Source organism: Schistocerca cancellata, chromosome 1 (assembly GCF_023864275.1).
Source record: "Schistocerca cancellata isolate TAMUIC-IGC-003103 chromosome 1, iqSchCanc2.1, whole genome shotgun sequence".
Classification (NCBI taxonomy): Eukaryota; Metazoa; Arthropoda; class Insecta; order Orthoptera; family Acrididae; genus Schistocerca; species Schistocerca cancellata.
This window is the reverse complement of record NC_064626.1, coordinates 1,107,853,548-1,107,868,494: the sequence shown is the minus strand read 5'-3', so window position 1 is coordinate 1,107,868,494 and position 14,947 is coordinate 1,107,853,548. Positions and strand designations below refer to the sequence as shown.

The window sequence follows — 14,947 nt, the reverse complement described above, 5'->3', positions numbered from 1 at the left end:
TTCTGTAAGTGCTCTGTATGTTATGGCCTATGCAATATTGTTATTATTGATAGCGTAAATAATACGATGGATGAACAAGGAAATAAAAATGAAACTTCCTGATAGATCAAGGCTGAATATGAATGAAACCTAAGCTTGCACCCGTGTTTTGACGGTCGATTCCGCTGAGGAGTGAAACATTTATTCAGGAAACAGTCTTTAGACTGTATATGACTCACTCTCCGTTACCCTATATGTTTTTATCGGGGGACCTTAACAGTCAGACCTACAATTTGAAAATTGGGGTATAGTAAAGCTTTAAGGGAAGCTCCAGGCGCTTCTTCTCATTTGGTAAGAAAGTTGTTCGAAGCTGAGTACTGGGTTCGAGTCCCAGTACCTCACACTGTTCTTATCTGGTGAGAAGTTACATTCAATTAACCTTCTTCAACATCTACATGTACACCTACCTACATACTCCGCAAGCTACCGTATGGTACTAGTACTGGTCATTTCCTTTCCTGTTCCAGTCGCAAATAGAGCGAGGGAAAAAGCACTGTGTACATCCCCTGCTCGAAGCCTAACCTCTCTAATATTATCTTCGTAGTGCTTCGGTGAAATGTACGTTGGCGGCGGTAGAATCGTCCTGCGTCGGCCTCAAATGTGGGTTTTCAAAATTTTCTTAATAGTGCTCCTCTGAAAGAGCGTCGCCTTCCTACCACTGATTCCCATTAGAATTCCCGAAGCATTTCCTGACACTTGACTATTGTTCGGACCTAAAGGTAAAAAATCTAGCAGTCCACCTCTGAAATGCTTCGAAGTCTTCCTTTAACTCGACGTGATGCGGACCGCATATTCGAGCAGTGCTCTAGAGTGTGGGTCGTACTAACGCTCTATACATGGAGTCCTTTACAGGTGAACCACACTTCCCTAAAATTTCTCCCAATAAACCGAAGTCGACCATTCGCCTTCCCTACTATAATTCTCGTGCTCTTTCCATTTCATATTGCTTTGCAGCGTTACGCCTAGTTATTTAATCAATGTTACTGTGTCAAGCAGCACACCGCTAACGGTGCACTCTAATATTATGGGTTTGTTTTTCCTACTCATCTGCATTAACTTACATTTTTCTACATTTTGAACTAGCTGCCATTCATCACACCTACTAGAAATTTTGTCTAAGTCATCTTGCATCTTCCTATAGTTACTCAACAACGATACCTTCCCATAAACCACTGCATCATCCGCAAGCAGCCACATACTGCTGCTTACCCTGACCGGCAGAATACTTCTGTATATAGAAAATAACAGCGGTACTGTCACATTTCCTTACGGCACTCCTGATGACACCCTCGTTTCTGATGAACACTCACCTTCGAGGACAGTATACTGAATTGTTCCTTTTTATTATTTCTGTTTTAGGGCTTTTTACTACTTGCATATTAAAATACTAGCTGCGAAGGTATCTCGTATAGAAAAAGCGAGAACACAAGAATTTGTACTTAGTACAACGTGGTGATATGCTTTTCGTGTTTAAATTGCGGAGGCTCCTGTGGCTGTCGTTTATGTTTGTTTTTTATCATCTCGAGATAAGTTTCAGGAGTCGTGAACGTTTGTGTCGAAATATTCTTAGTAATGACTAGCGCGCGGTTCTTGAGGAATTCTTAGGAATGCACTTTTGGACTTAAGGGGGATGCCGATACACCTGCACTGCTGCAAGCGTAGCAGAAAACCCATCTGTGAAGTTCGTCACCTTTCCCTGGAAAAAGTCGGAGGTCGTCTCTGACGTTGATGGGTTTCAGATTCTTTGCGCCTCGGAGGAGAAGGGCTTGACGCTGCAGTTTGATGATCTACAAATGAGGTCGCTCCCCACCATCAGATTCTTTCATACAATCGCACTTTTTTTTTAGCGAGACTGTGCGCGAATAATCACCTATCGATTTTGTAATATAGACTGAGATTTGCGAAGCACTGAGGAGATGTGTTGCATATTTCGTTTCTGACTACTAAGAAGACCCTAAAATGTTTCTCTTACTCATCTTCTTATTTACAGGAGTTTCTTCATATTTACAGGAGCTTCAGGTATGCCTGTAAAACTTCTTGCATTTACAACTGGTTTACGTGTTCTAGCATGAGAAGATTACTGGACCAGAGATGTACCAGCACGAAGGAAAAAGTCATACCTACCAATACTCATCCTGTCGAAGGAATGTAAGAGAATATGACCGTCACGGCTTTAATCTAACGCTAACTGAAAATAGGTTCGTTGTACCAGTTTTTTGCTTACTAATTCAAAACTTAGGTTCATTTGTTAGTGTACTTTCCTTCTTCATTACTTATAGGTGTCGCCTCAGCCCACAATAAACTGCACATCCACTGTACTACGTTAGCTTTATCTATTAAGCTTTTGATTTCGATAGTTACACCTTTCAGACTTCCTAGGTGTTCTCAGATTCATCTACGAAACATTGCGGTGCTTCATATTAAACTGTAATTTGTTTTTTCTCAGTATAGTTAAATTAACTGGAATCCTGGGAAGTTGAATCTTTGGTTCAGAAGTTCATGCTATTTCATGGCCGGGAATTCCGTACCTTGTAGTTGTTTCTGTAAATATTCGTCCTGTCAGTTCCACACTGTCTGTTTATGGCCAAATGCGATTACAAGGAGGGTCATTTCTTGAAGGTACTTTGCATGTTGCTGACTGGTTAAACTGGTGTAATTTCTTACATTCGTTTTCTTAAAAACATTTTAAAACTGAGTTAAAACAGACCAGACGTTCTGTAAAAACAATCCTTACACAAAATGGGTTATAAGCAATGTGCCGATGAATGAGACTTTCACTCTGCAGCGGAGTGTGCGCTGATATGAAGCTTCCTGGCAGATTAAAACTGTTTGCCGGACCGAGACTCGAACTCGGAACCTTTGCCTTTCGCGGGCAAGTGCTCTACCAACTGAGCCACCCAAGCACGACTCACGGCGCTTCTTCACAGCTTTACTTCTGCCAGTACCTCGTCTCCTACCTTCCAAACTTTATAGAAGCTCTCCTATAAACCTTGCAGAACTAGCACTCCTGAAAGAAAGGATATTGCGGAGACATGGCTTAGCCACAGCCTAGGGGATGTGTCCAGAATGAGATTTTCACTCCGCAGCGGAGTGTGCACTGATATGAAACTTCCTGGCAGATTAAAACTGTGTGCCGGACCGAGACTCGAAATCGGGACCTTTGCCTTTCGCGGGCAGAGCACTTGCCCGCGAAAGGCAAAGGTCCCGAGTTCGAATCTCGGTCCGGCACACAGTTTTAATCTGCCAGGAAGTTTCAATGTGCTGACGATTTCTATAAGAGTATTTGAGTTTGTTGTTCAAATGGCTCTGAGCGCTATGGAACTTAAATTCTGAACTGCTTAAACCTAACTAAGCGAAGGACATCACACACATCCATGCCCGAGGCAGGATTCGAACCTGCGACCGTAGTGGTCACGCGGTTCTCAGACTGTAGCGCCTAGAACGGTTCGGCTACACCGGCCGGCTTTGAGTTTATTGATGAAACATTTTGTAAACATATTTCTTTTCCTCTAAAGGCCTACATAGTTAAGAATAGAACTTCGTTAAGTTACCTGCGCTCAAAAACTGCAGTCCGATCCTCATTTCGCTTAAATTAAAAACGATGTGCTGTCCAGATGACTTGCATAACACTGAAGGACTTTGAACAGGGTTTTTCTTTTCTAGAAATGTAATTATCTTGAAGCCCGAAAAAAAACGATCAACATTTCGGTTTGATAGTAGGTTGTTCGCGAAATGAGATGGCTTTAGTACTGAAGAGCTTTTTGATCGGTTTCTGATGAAACGCCATTCCACTCATGACAGCATATTCATACGTAAAATTTCAGCGCTATCTATAGCCATCAATGTAATTTGAGTAGTCCGTATGCGATGAAAAACCATGAGGGTGACATATTGTTGTTGGGGGGTGTCATAAAACACGTTTACATGCTCTACAGCGTCGAGTTCTTCAAATAACCAATGAAACTAAGTTATATGTAGATGAATTGCGTACGAAAAATGTATTTCGATTTGTTTTGTCGGTAAGCAGACTTTGGACCAAGTTCGATGTTGTTTTTTCAACACTACCACAGATAAATTCTCGGTAATCTGATTTAAAAAGTGTAATCGTGTAACTTCACCAAAAACTCCCCCGTAGCTGTTTACACTACAGCCAAGTCAGATATTACTAGAAGCCCTAATACATATGTCACCTACTCCAGGTGAAGACCGAGTAACAGGGTGCAGTGATAAGGCACTAGATCCCTTCATTTAACGCCTGATGGTTCCTTCTAAAAGGCATGACCAACTTCTTTTCCCATCCTTCCCCAAGTAGAGTTTCTTTCTTTTTTCTTTTTTCTTTTTTTTTTAAAGCGTTGGTTGGTGGGAAACATTTCTCTTGAAGTTAACGAGAGTTTCTTGTTTTGTAATGCCTCTTACGGATGCCAAACACCACTGTGCCTACGGTTCCGCTGGTTTCACTGAGCTGCAACGCCTGAGGCATGAGCACGAGACGGGCTGAGGTGCTGATTTAGACTTCCGTGGTTTACCCGGAACGCTTGAGATGGAAACGTCACAGCAAACTACGTTTCGAATCAACATCTACATCTTTATCTACATATACTACAGTGACACCCTGTAAATCACTGTGAAATGCATCCACATGGTACCCCCCGTTGTGCCACGTAGACTATCTGATCAAAATGGACATCAATATGGAATATGTCCACCCTACTGGGGACACTTTTAATTGAAAGTCTGTGGAGCAATTGTAAACGATTCTTCCGCAAGAGCGTAATCCATAGACGGTAGCGATGTTGGACGCTAGAATCTGGACTGAAGTCGACATTCTAAATCATCACTAAGGTGTCCCACTGGGTTCACGTCGGATCTCTGGGCAGGCGAGTTCATTTCAGGAATGTTATTGTCCACAAACATTTGCCTCAAGATGCGGCTTTATGACGGGGTGCATTGTCATGCTGATTGCAACAATCGTCTCTTAACTATTCCTCTACTATACACTGTACAATGATGTAAAATTTCATATCCTCCCGCATTTAGCGTTTGCTTAAGCACAATAAGGAGACCATTCCCTCACTACGAAAAATACCCCCATACCGTGAAACCAGCTCTCTGTACTTCACTGATGGCACTACAAACGGTGACGGGTAACGTTTCCCAGGCATTCGCCAAACCCAAAACCTTCCTTCGGATTGCCAAAGGGTATACCGTGGGGCATCATTCCAGAGCATTCCTTTGCAGTTATCTACTGTTCAGTGCCGTCGCCCTTTGCACCACCTCAAGCGCCGCTTGTCACTGATAGAGAAATATGGGGCTATTACACAGCTGCTCGACCGTTCTTTTTAATTCTACATGTACAGTCACTGTGCTAGCTGGATAGCTGGTAACACTTCAGAACTCACGTGTGATCTTTTCTGCTGATTCCATTCGGGTTCTTTACAACCACCCTCCGTAATGCTCGGGCGTCCCTGTCCGTCCCTTGTTTTTGTTTCAGATGTGGTTGTTTCTCCACGTTTCCACTTCTCCACCTGTCAACATGGTCAGCTTTAGAAGAGCTGAAATGTGCCTGATGTCCCTGAAGGCTATATACACAGCTGGTTTGAATCATACTTAATGAACAGAAAGCAAAAAGTTGTGCTGAATAGCACAAATAATGTTGGAAGGGTGGTAAATTCTGGTGAATGGGGAGTTATCACAAAGGGAGTCCCACAGGGTTCTATTTTAGGTCCTCTGCTGTTCCTTATTCATGTGAGTGACCTCCCACTTGACGTTCAGCAAGTGGAACTAGTACTTTTTGCAGATGACATGAGTGTATAATAAATCCCATTCCAGAAAAGGAAGCTGAAGATATTGTTAAGGATGTCTTTCAAAGAATTATTGAGTGGTTCTCAGAAAATGGACTCTCCCTTAATTTTGAAAAAAACTCTGTACACCAAATACAGTCATACCGACAATTGATGTGGCATATGAATAGGGCTCAGTTAACAGGGTAGAATTCTCCAAATTTTTGGGTGTTCACATTGATGACAACTTGAACTGGAAAAAGCATATTATGAGCTTCTCAAACAACTAAGTTCAGCTTCTTTCGCTCTTCGTATAATCGATAGTCTTGGTAATAAACAGATCAGACTCCTAACGTACTTTGCATATTTCCACTCAATAACGTCTTATGGAATAGTTTTTTGGGGTACCTTACCACTTAGACATAAAGTATTGATTGCAGAAAGAGAGCAGTGAGAATAATTAGTGGTGTTCGCCCAAGGACGTCATGTAGGTACCTTTTCAAGGAGTTAGGTATTTTAACTGCACCATCAGAGTACATATATTCACTAATGAAATTTGTTAATCCATCTCAATTCGCGAAGAACAGTAATGTTCATACGTACAACACTAGGGGGAAAAATGACCTTTCTTATCCGTTATTGAAGCTGTCAGTTGCTCAAAAAGGAATACATTATTCAGCCACAAAAATCTTTGATCATCTGCCCAACAACATAACGTGTCTGTCAGGTAGCAGATCAAGTTTTAAATCTAGCTTTAAATAATTTCTTTATATATATATATATATATATATATATATATATATATATATATATATATATATATATATATACTCCTGGAAATGGAAAAAAGAACACATTGACACCGGTGTGTCAGACCCACCATACTTGCTCCGGACACTGCGAGAGGGCTGTACAAGCAATGATCACACGCACGGCACAGCGGACACACCAGGAACCGCGGTGTTGGCCGTCGAATGGCGCTAGCTGCGCAGCATTTGTGCACCGCCGCCGTCAGTGTCAGCCAGTTTTCCGTGGCATACGGAGCTCCATCGCAGTCTTTAACACTGGAAGCATGCCGCGACAGCGTGGACGTGAACCGTATGTGCAGTTGACGGACTTTGAGCGAGGGCGTATAGTGGGCATGCGGGAGGCCGGGTGGACGTACCGCCGAATTGCTCAACACGTGGGGCGTGAGGTCTCCACAGTACATCGATGTCGTCGCCAGTGGTCGGCGGAAGGTGCACGTGCCCGTCGACCTGGGACCGGACCGCAGCGACGCACGGATGCACGCCAAGACCGTAGGATCCTACGCAGTGCCGTAGGGGACCGCACCGCCACTTCCCAGCAAATTAGGGACACTGTTGCTCCTGGGGTATCGGCGAGGACCATTCGCAACCGTCTCCATGAAGCTGGGCTACGGTCCCGCACACCGTTAGGCCGTCTTCCGCTCACGCCCCAACATCGTGCAGCCCGCCTCCAGTGGTGTCGCGACAGGCGTGAATGGAGGGACGAATGGAGACGTGTCGTCTTCAGCGATGAGAGTCGCTTCTGCCTTGGTGCCAATGATGGTCGTATGCGTGTTTGGCGCCGTGCAGGTGAGCGCCACAATCAGGACTGCATACGACCGAGGCACTCAGGGCCAACACCCGGCATCATGGTGTGGGAAGCGATCTCCTACACTGGCCGTACACCACTGGTGATCGTCGAGGGGACACTGAATAGTGCACGGTACATCCAAACCGTCATCGAACCTATCGTTCTACCATTCCTAGACCGGCAAGGGAACTTGCTGTTCCAACAGGACAATGCACGTCCGCATGTATCCCGTGCCACCCAACGTGCTCTAGAAGGTGTAAGTCAACTACCCTGGCCAGCAAGATCTCCGGATCTGTCCCCCATTGAGCATGTTTGGGACTGGATGAAGCGTCGTCTCACGCGGTCTGCACGTCCAGCACGAACGCTGGTCCAACTGAGGCGCCAGGTGGAAATGGCATGGCAAGCCGTTCCACAGGACTACATCCAGCATCTCTACGATCGTCTCCATGGGAGAATAGCAGCCTGCATTGCTGCGAAAGGTGGATATACACTGTACTAGTGCCGACATTGTGCATGCTCTGTTGCCTGTGTCTATGTGCCTGTGGTTCTGTCAGTGTGATCATGTGATGTATCTGACCCCAGGAATGTGTCAATAAAGTTTCCCCTTCCTGGGACAATGAATTCACGGTGTTCTTATTTCAATTTCCAGGAGTGTATATATATATATATATATATATATATATATATATATATATATATATATATATATATATATATATATATCATATATATATCATTACTGCTACGAGAATTATTAACATTTGTTAGTGGAATTCTTTCCGCCATTTCGATGTCTTCCTCTGGTCCCGGATATAAAACACCTCCGTCGTATTGTATAGAGCCATGGTTGCCCGTGCTTAAATACTGATTTACCCAAGACATTTTGCTGACTAAAATAAATAAATCATTGCCACCTTTTATATTCATTACATTATCGGCCTGGTGCCTCATGAAACATGAAACATGGCACTAAGTGCCGTTTAGACATATAAATCATATCTGATACTTGAACATTTGATACAGTTGCTCTAGGGTAATGTGTCTCTAGACCATCTGCATACACTGAACATTCAGCAATAACTTCAAATAACATTTGAGTATCAGTATATTTTGTAACATCACTATTTAAACTGCTTGTACGTAAAGCATATGTAGGATTAATGCCTACATGAAGGCTCGGTTGAACATTTGTATCATGAAGTCTAATATTGTACCCGGCAGAAGCAATATCAGCTTTGTCTATTAAATTATTATATCCAGATGCGTCTGCATTTGTGACTGGAGTAACAGCTCCTACTAATTGTTCTTCCACTCTTGCCGGTTCAAAAGAGGTTAAAGAAAAACTTTCACATGACATAAAAGGATTACAGTGCTTATCAGCATTAATATTATACCTTTGAATTACATTTTGAGCAGTACTTGTAATAGGAAAAATATCAACATTAGCTACTTTTGGAATTTTGAGAAAACCTAATGTTGGTGTGTAAGTATAGTCAACAATAACACTTCCTGTTCGTGCATCTGCATCTACTTCAGAAACACAAGACTGTACACATTTCCAACCCCAATTATCTAAACCCTTATCTTTTGAGCTAGAAACACACGCATAATAATATTTCAAATTAATGGGTTGTCCAAATTGATGTGCAGGCACTTTAGTAAGAAACTCTGCTTCATCATTTCTATAACCATACCATGACTTCCAAATGGAATCAAACTTTCGTTTATGATCTATGGCGGTTGTTTCCATAGGTGCATTTGTTGTAAATGCTGTAGGTTTTACATTAATTCCCGGTATTTTCAAATTAATCCCTACACTTGTAATCATATTCTTATTTTGATTTAATGTTGCAAGTTCTGTATCACTTGAATTAGTGGGAAAAGCAATTCTAGGATTTCGTGCAATTACTTTTACAGAACAATGAATAATTCTACTACCATCAGGTAATAAATCGAATTCAGAAGGTGTCATATACAAAAATGGCCTATCAATCTGACTTGTTCCAAATCATATTGATAAAATAATCGGGAAAGTGACGTAAGGACCATGACATAACAAAAACTAAAAGCTAAGATGGATTCCTTACACAGGTGACATCCAATGTCTAGTGCACGTCCGAAGAAGCTGAGTTCTCCTGACCTGCTGTTACTGTTTACCTACTAACATCACAATACTCCATACTTCATTATATGCTCGCTTGTCCTCGTCTAGTGGCATCTAGGTGTGTCTGGGTAAATTTGATCAGATAATGGATTAGGGTTTCTTTTTGTTGTATTCGCTGATAGAGCGTGGGAAGCGTGGTTGCTTAAGCATATCTGTGAATGCTGCAATTGATCGGATCGTGTTTTCACTGCCATATCTAGGGGATATAGTATTTTCATAGATTAATTACTTGGTGCTGGTTCTTAAAAAAACGTCGTAAGTAGACTTTCACGGAATAGTTGATGCCAGTTTCAAGCGCCTGCCAGTTTAGGTCTTTGGAAATAACATTATTTCGTGTAAGGAAACAGTGACAGACTTTTTGTAATTTTTGTTTATTTGCTGTCATAGAACTTTTTTATGCAACAATCATAATCGTCTTCAGCCACATTGGCCATTTTCGAATGCTCCGAGAAATATAAGGCTTATATTAAGACCTCAAAGTAAGTAAAATATCTGAACTAAGTCTGCTTGCGAGTTAAGCAAAGTACTATTAAAATAGGTCTGTTTGTGATCTAAGCAAAGTATTATTAAAATACAGGTGGAACATACGTACAAATGTTCATGCGTTGTAAAACTGAACGTATTAAGAATAAGCAATGAGCTACAGAGACACAAGTACAGTGCCACCAGCTACCGGAAGTTTGCGCCATAAGGACAGCTACTTTATTTCTTTTATTAGAAAGACCTTACAGGATATTAAATATTGTTGCACTGATTTAACGACCTGTAATTTATTGTTATATGTTACATACAACTGATTGAAATGTTGTTGTCATTATTGTCATTTTATGGTTTTCAAAAGTTAGAGTCTCTTATAGATTAGATTCTCTTATACACTGAAGAGCCAAAGAAACTGGTACACTTGCCTAAGATCATGCAGTGTCCCCGCGAGCACGCGCAAGTGCCGCAACACGACGTGGCATGGACTCGATTAATGTCTGAAGTAGTGCTGGAGGGAACTGACGCCATGAATCCTACAGAGCTGTCCAAAAATCCGTAAGAGTACGAGGGGGGTGGAGATTTCTTCTGAACAGCACGTTGCAAGGCATCCCAAATATGCTCAGATATGTTCATGTCTTGGGGTTTAGATGGTCAGGGGAAGTGTTTAAACACAGAAGAGTGTTCCTGGAGTCACTGTGTAGCAATTCTGGACGTGTGGGGTGTCGCATTGTCCTGCTGGAATGCCCAAGTCCGTTGGAATGCACAATGGACATGAATGGGCGCAGGTGATCAGACAGGATGCTTATGTACGTGTCACCTGTCAGAGTTGTATCTAGACGTATCAGGGGTCCCATATCGCTCCAACTGCACACGTCCCACACCATTACAGGGCCTCCACCAGCTTGAAAAGGCCCCTGCTGACATGCAAGGTCCATGGATTGTCTCTATTTCCGTACACGTCCATCCACTTGTTAGAATTTGAAACGAGACTCGTTCGACCAGGTAACAAGTTTCCAGTAATCAACAGCCCAATTTCGGTGTTGACGGGCCCATGCGAGGGATGAAGCCTTGTGTCGCGGAGACATCAAGGGTACACGAGCGGCCCTTCGGTTCCGAAAGTCCATATTGATGATGTTTCGTTAAATGGTTCGTACGCTGACACTTGTTAATGGCTCGGCACTGAAATCTGCAGCAATTTGCGGAAGGACTGCACTTCTGTCACGTTCAACGATTCTCTTCAGTCGTCATTGATCCCTTTCTTGCAGGATGTTTTTCCGGCCGCAGCGATGTAGGAGATCTGATGTTTTACCGAATTTCTGATATTCACGGTACACTCATGATATGCTTGTTCTGGAAAATCCCCACTGCATCGCTACCTCGGAGATGGTGTGTCACATCGCTCGTGCACCATATATAACGCCACGTTCAAACTCACTTAAATCTTGATAACATGCCATTGTAGCAACAGAAAACGATGTAACAACTGCAGCAGACTCTTCTTATCTTATATAGGCGTTGCCGACCGCAGCGCCATATTCTGCCTATTTACGTATCTCTGTATTTGAATACGCATGACTGTACCAGCTTCTTTGGCGCTTCATTGTAGATGAGGCTCACATCTAACGCAAAACAGTAAGCAAAGAAAGGTAGATTTTGTCGTATCTATATACACTACTGACCATTAAAATTGCTGCACCAAGAAGAAATGCAGATGATAAACGGATATTCATTGAACAAACATATTATACTAGAACTGACACGTGATTACATTTCCAGGCAATTTGAGTGCACAGATCCTGAGAAATCAGTACCCAGAACAACCACCTCCGGCCGTAATAACGGCCTTGATACGCCTGGGCATTGAGTCAAACAGAGCTTGGATGGCGTGTACAGTACAGCTACCCATGCAGCTTCAACACGATACCACATTTCATCAAGAGCAGTGACTGGCGTATTGTAACGAGCCAGTTGCTCGGCTATCATTGACCAGACGTTTTCAATTGGTGAGAGATCTGGAGAATGTGCTGGCAGTCGAATATTTCCTGTATCCAGAAAGACCCGTACAGGACCTGCAACATGGGGTCGTGGATTATCCTGCTGAAATGTAGGGTTTCGCAGAGATCGAATGAAGGGTAGAGCCACGGATCGTAACACATCTGAAATGTAACGTCCACTGTTCAAAGTGCCGTCAATGCGAACAAGAGGTGACCGAGACATGTAACCAATGGCAGCCCATACCATCTCGCCGGGTGATACGCCAGTACGGCGATGACGAATACACGCTTCCAATGTGCGTTAACCGCGATGTCGCCAAACACGGATGCGACCATTATGATGCTGTGAACAGAACCTGGATTCATCCGAAAAAATGACGTTTTGCCATTCGTGCACCCAGGTTCGTCGTTGAGTATACCATCGCAGGCGCTCGTGTCTGTGATGCAGCGTCAAGGGTAACCGCAGCCACGGTCTCCGAGCTGATAGTCCATGTTGCTGCAGACGTCGTCGAACTGTTCGTGCAGATGGTTGTTGTCTTACAAACGTCCCCATCTGTTGACTCAGGGATCGAGACGTGGCTGCATGATCCGTTACAGCCATGCGGATAAGATGCCTGTCATCTCGACTGCTAGTGAAACGAGTCCGTTGGGATCCAGCACGGCGTTCCGTATTACCCTCCTGAACCCACCGATTCCATTTTCTGCTAACAGTGATTGGATCTCGACCAACGCGAGCAGCAATGTCGCGATACGACGAACCGCAATCGGGATGGGCTACAATCCGACCTTTATCAAAGTCGGAAACGTGATGGTACGCATTTCTCCTCCTTACACGAGGCATCACAACAACGTTTCACCAGGCAACGCCGGTCAACTGCTGTTTGTGTCTGAGAAATCGGTTGGAAACTTTCCTCATGCCAGCAAGCTGTAGATGTCGCTACCGGCGCCAATCTTGTGTGAATGCTCTGAAAAGCTAATCATTTGCATATCACAGCATCTTCTTCCTGTCGGTTAAATTTCGCGTCTTCGTGGTGCAGCAATTTTAATGGCCAGTAGTGTAATTCATTGTCTTTTCTTAATACTTTCTGTTTCATAACGCATTAACATTTTTTCACTAGATGCCGCTCTTAGGCTTGACCCACATGTGCGCTTTTAATACTTAGCCTACAAATAGACCTATTTTAACAGCACTTTGCTTATCTCACATGCAGACATAGTTTAAATCTTTTTACTCGTTTTAAGGTCTTCATTATCTTTGTAGCTCTTGAAGATGACCAACGAGGCTGGAAGTGGCTACGACTGTTGAATCAAAAGTGGTTGTTCGGCAAATAGAAGTATAACTGTGGACGACTGTGTACGCGAGACAGTATCATACACGTCCGCAGTAACTCCGAGCTTTCGTTCTGTGCTTAGGTACCTCTAATTGCCAACATTGATCTTCTTTCATTACAGTGAACGGGGTAACATAAGTTGCTCGATGAGCTGCTTCACATGTTGAAGCAAGGAGTATTTCCTATAGGACAACGTGCTATACAGCAATGTTTGCGTTAGCGAACACTGCAACTAATTCCGCTGTCCGATATGATTCGAAGACAAAACGGAGGGCAGTGGCTGTTAACAGGATGTATATTACGTTCGGGGAGGGACGTACGGTGCGGTACAGGCTGACAGTTTTAATGGGGTCGTACAATGCCGGTGCGTTAACAAGCGAGCAGATGAACACAGGCCATTGACAGCGGGCAGGCAGTGCGGTGCATCGGAGACAAAGCTAGCACTGGTATTTCCGCTGTGAGAGCTGGAGGAGAGAAATACGACACGCGCGGTGCGAGGCAAGCATGTGTGTGTGTGTGTGTGTGTGTATTTGTATGTGGGTATGTGTGTGCACACGTGGCTGGGAGAAGTAATATCGCAGCGAAGCGCTGCCACCGCCGCCTTTTAGCCCTCCGCTTTATAAATGGCCCTCCATATCCCACGGAACGGCGCGCCGAAATTACTCTGCCGTCATCGACCTGACCGGACAACAATCTGCGTGACCCGTGAGGGCTACATGACAGGGGTAGCGTATGCAGTGGTGACCAAGACTGAGAGATATTACAATTTTCAATACTACCGTGAGCTGTAATTTCATTACCAATTTATTGGCAACTGGTTTCGGTTATGCACGTCGTCATCATCAGGCCCTCTAAATATATAGTGGTTGGATTTTACCGAAAGGCATCAGACACTCCCATGCGAAAATAACCGATATCTATATTAGCTCTCGTAGTTGGCAACCACATACGGTGAGACCGCAAACAGAAGTCTTGACATGTGCGTCAAATGTAGAATGTATTTATGTATTTTGAAAAGAAATTTATTTGTTAATAGTATCAAATTATTACTTGCCAGAAATTATTGTATGTTTATTATTTCCTTGCATTATTGAAGTTGTTTTGGAGCATCAACAAAAACATATATTGGAAATCGTATAATTTTCTAAGTGAGTTAGCAAATACAGTTTGCTGTTCAAATAAAATATAGGTATTCCTTGATAAAATGTTCTTATTGAAGAAAAGGGAAAGAAAATACAAAGCAAAGAGTAATCCGTTCTCACGATTAGTGAGACATGACGTCCACATATGTGGACCTCCGCTTATGCCTTAGTGAATTATCAAAAATATTTAAATTGTATTTGTGTCATGATTGTTTATTAGTTTGCTAAAAATATGAAAAGAAATATTTACTGCGAGTTTCGTGTAACTCAGGAGTGAAGAGGCTTTACAAAACAAGCCACCACATTAATAGCTTGAATGCTAAGTATTAATGTTCCACAATAGTTAATAGTTGGCTATGAACCGACTTTCGGCTTCTTAGCCCATCGTTAGATAACTTAATGCTAAGCAGATAGTCCACAC

The 14,947-nt window shown here is 43.1% G+C and overlaps 1 non-coding gene across 1 annotated transcript; it reads right to left on the bottom strand.

The window, feature by feature from the left end:
- Nucleotides 1-2,868: 2,868 nt before the first annotated feature.
- Nucleotides 2,869-2,943, bottom strand: Trnas-cga (transfer RNA serine (anticodon CGA)). Its single transcript has one exon. It is a non-coding gene; the product is annotated as a tRNA-Ser (tRNA).
- Between the last annotated feature and the right edge of the window lie 12,004 nt (nucleotides 2,944-14,947).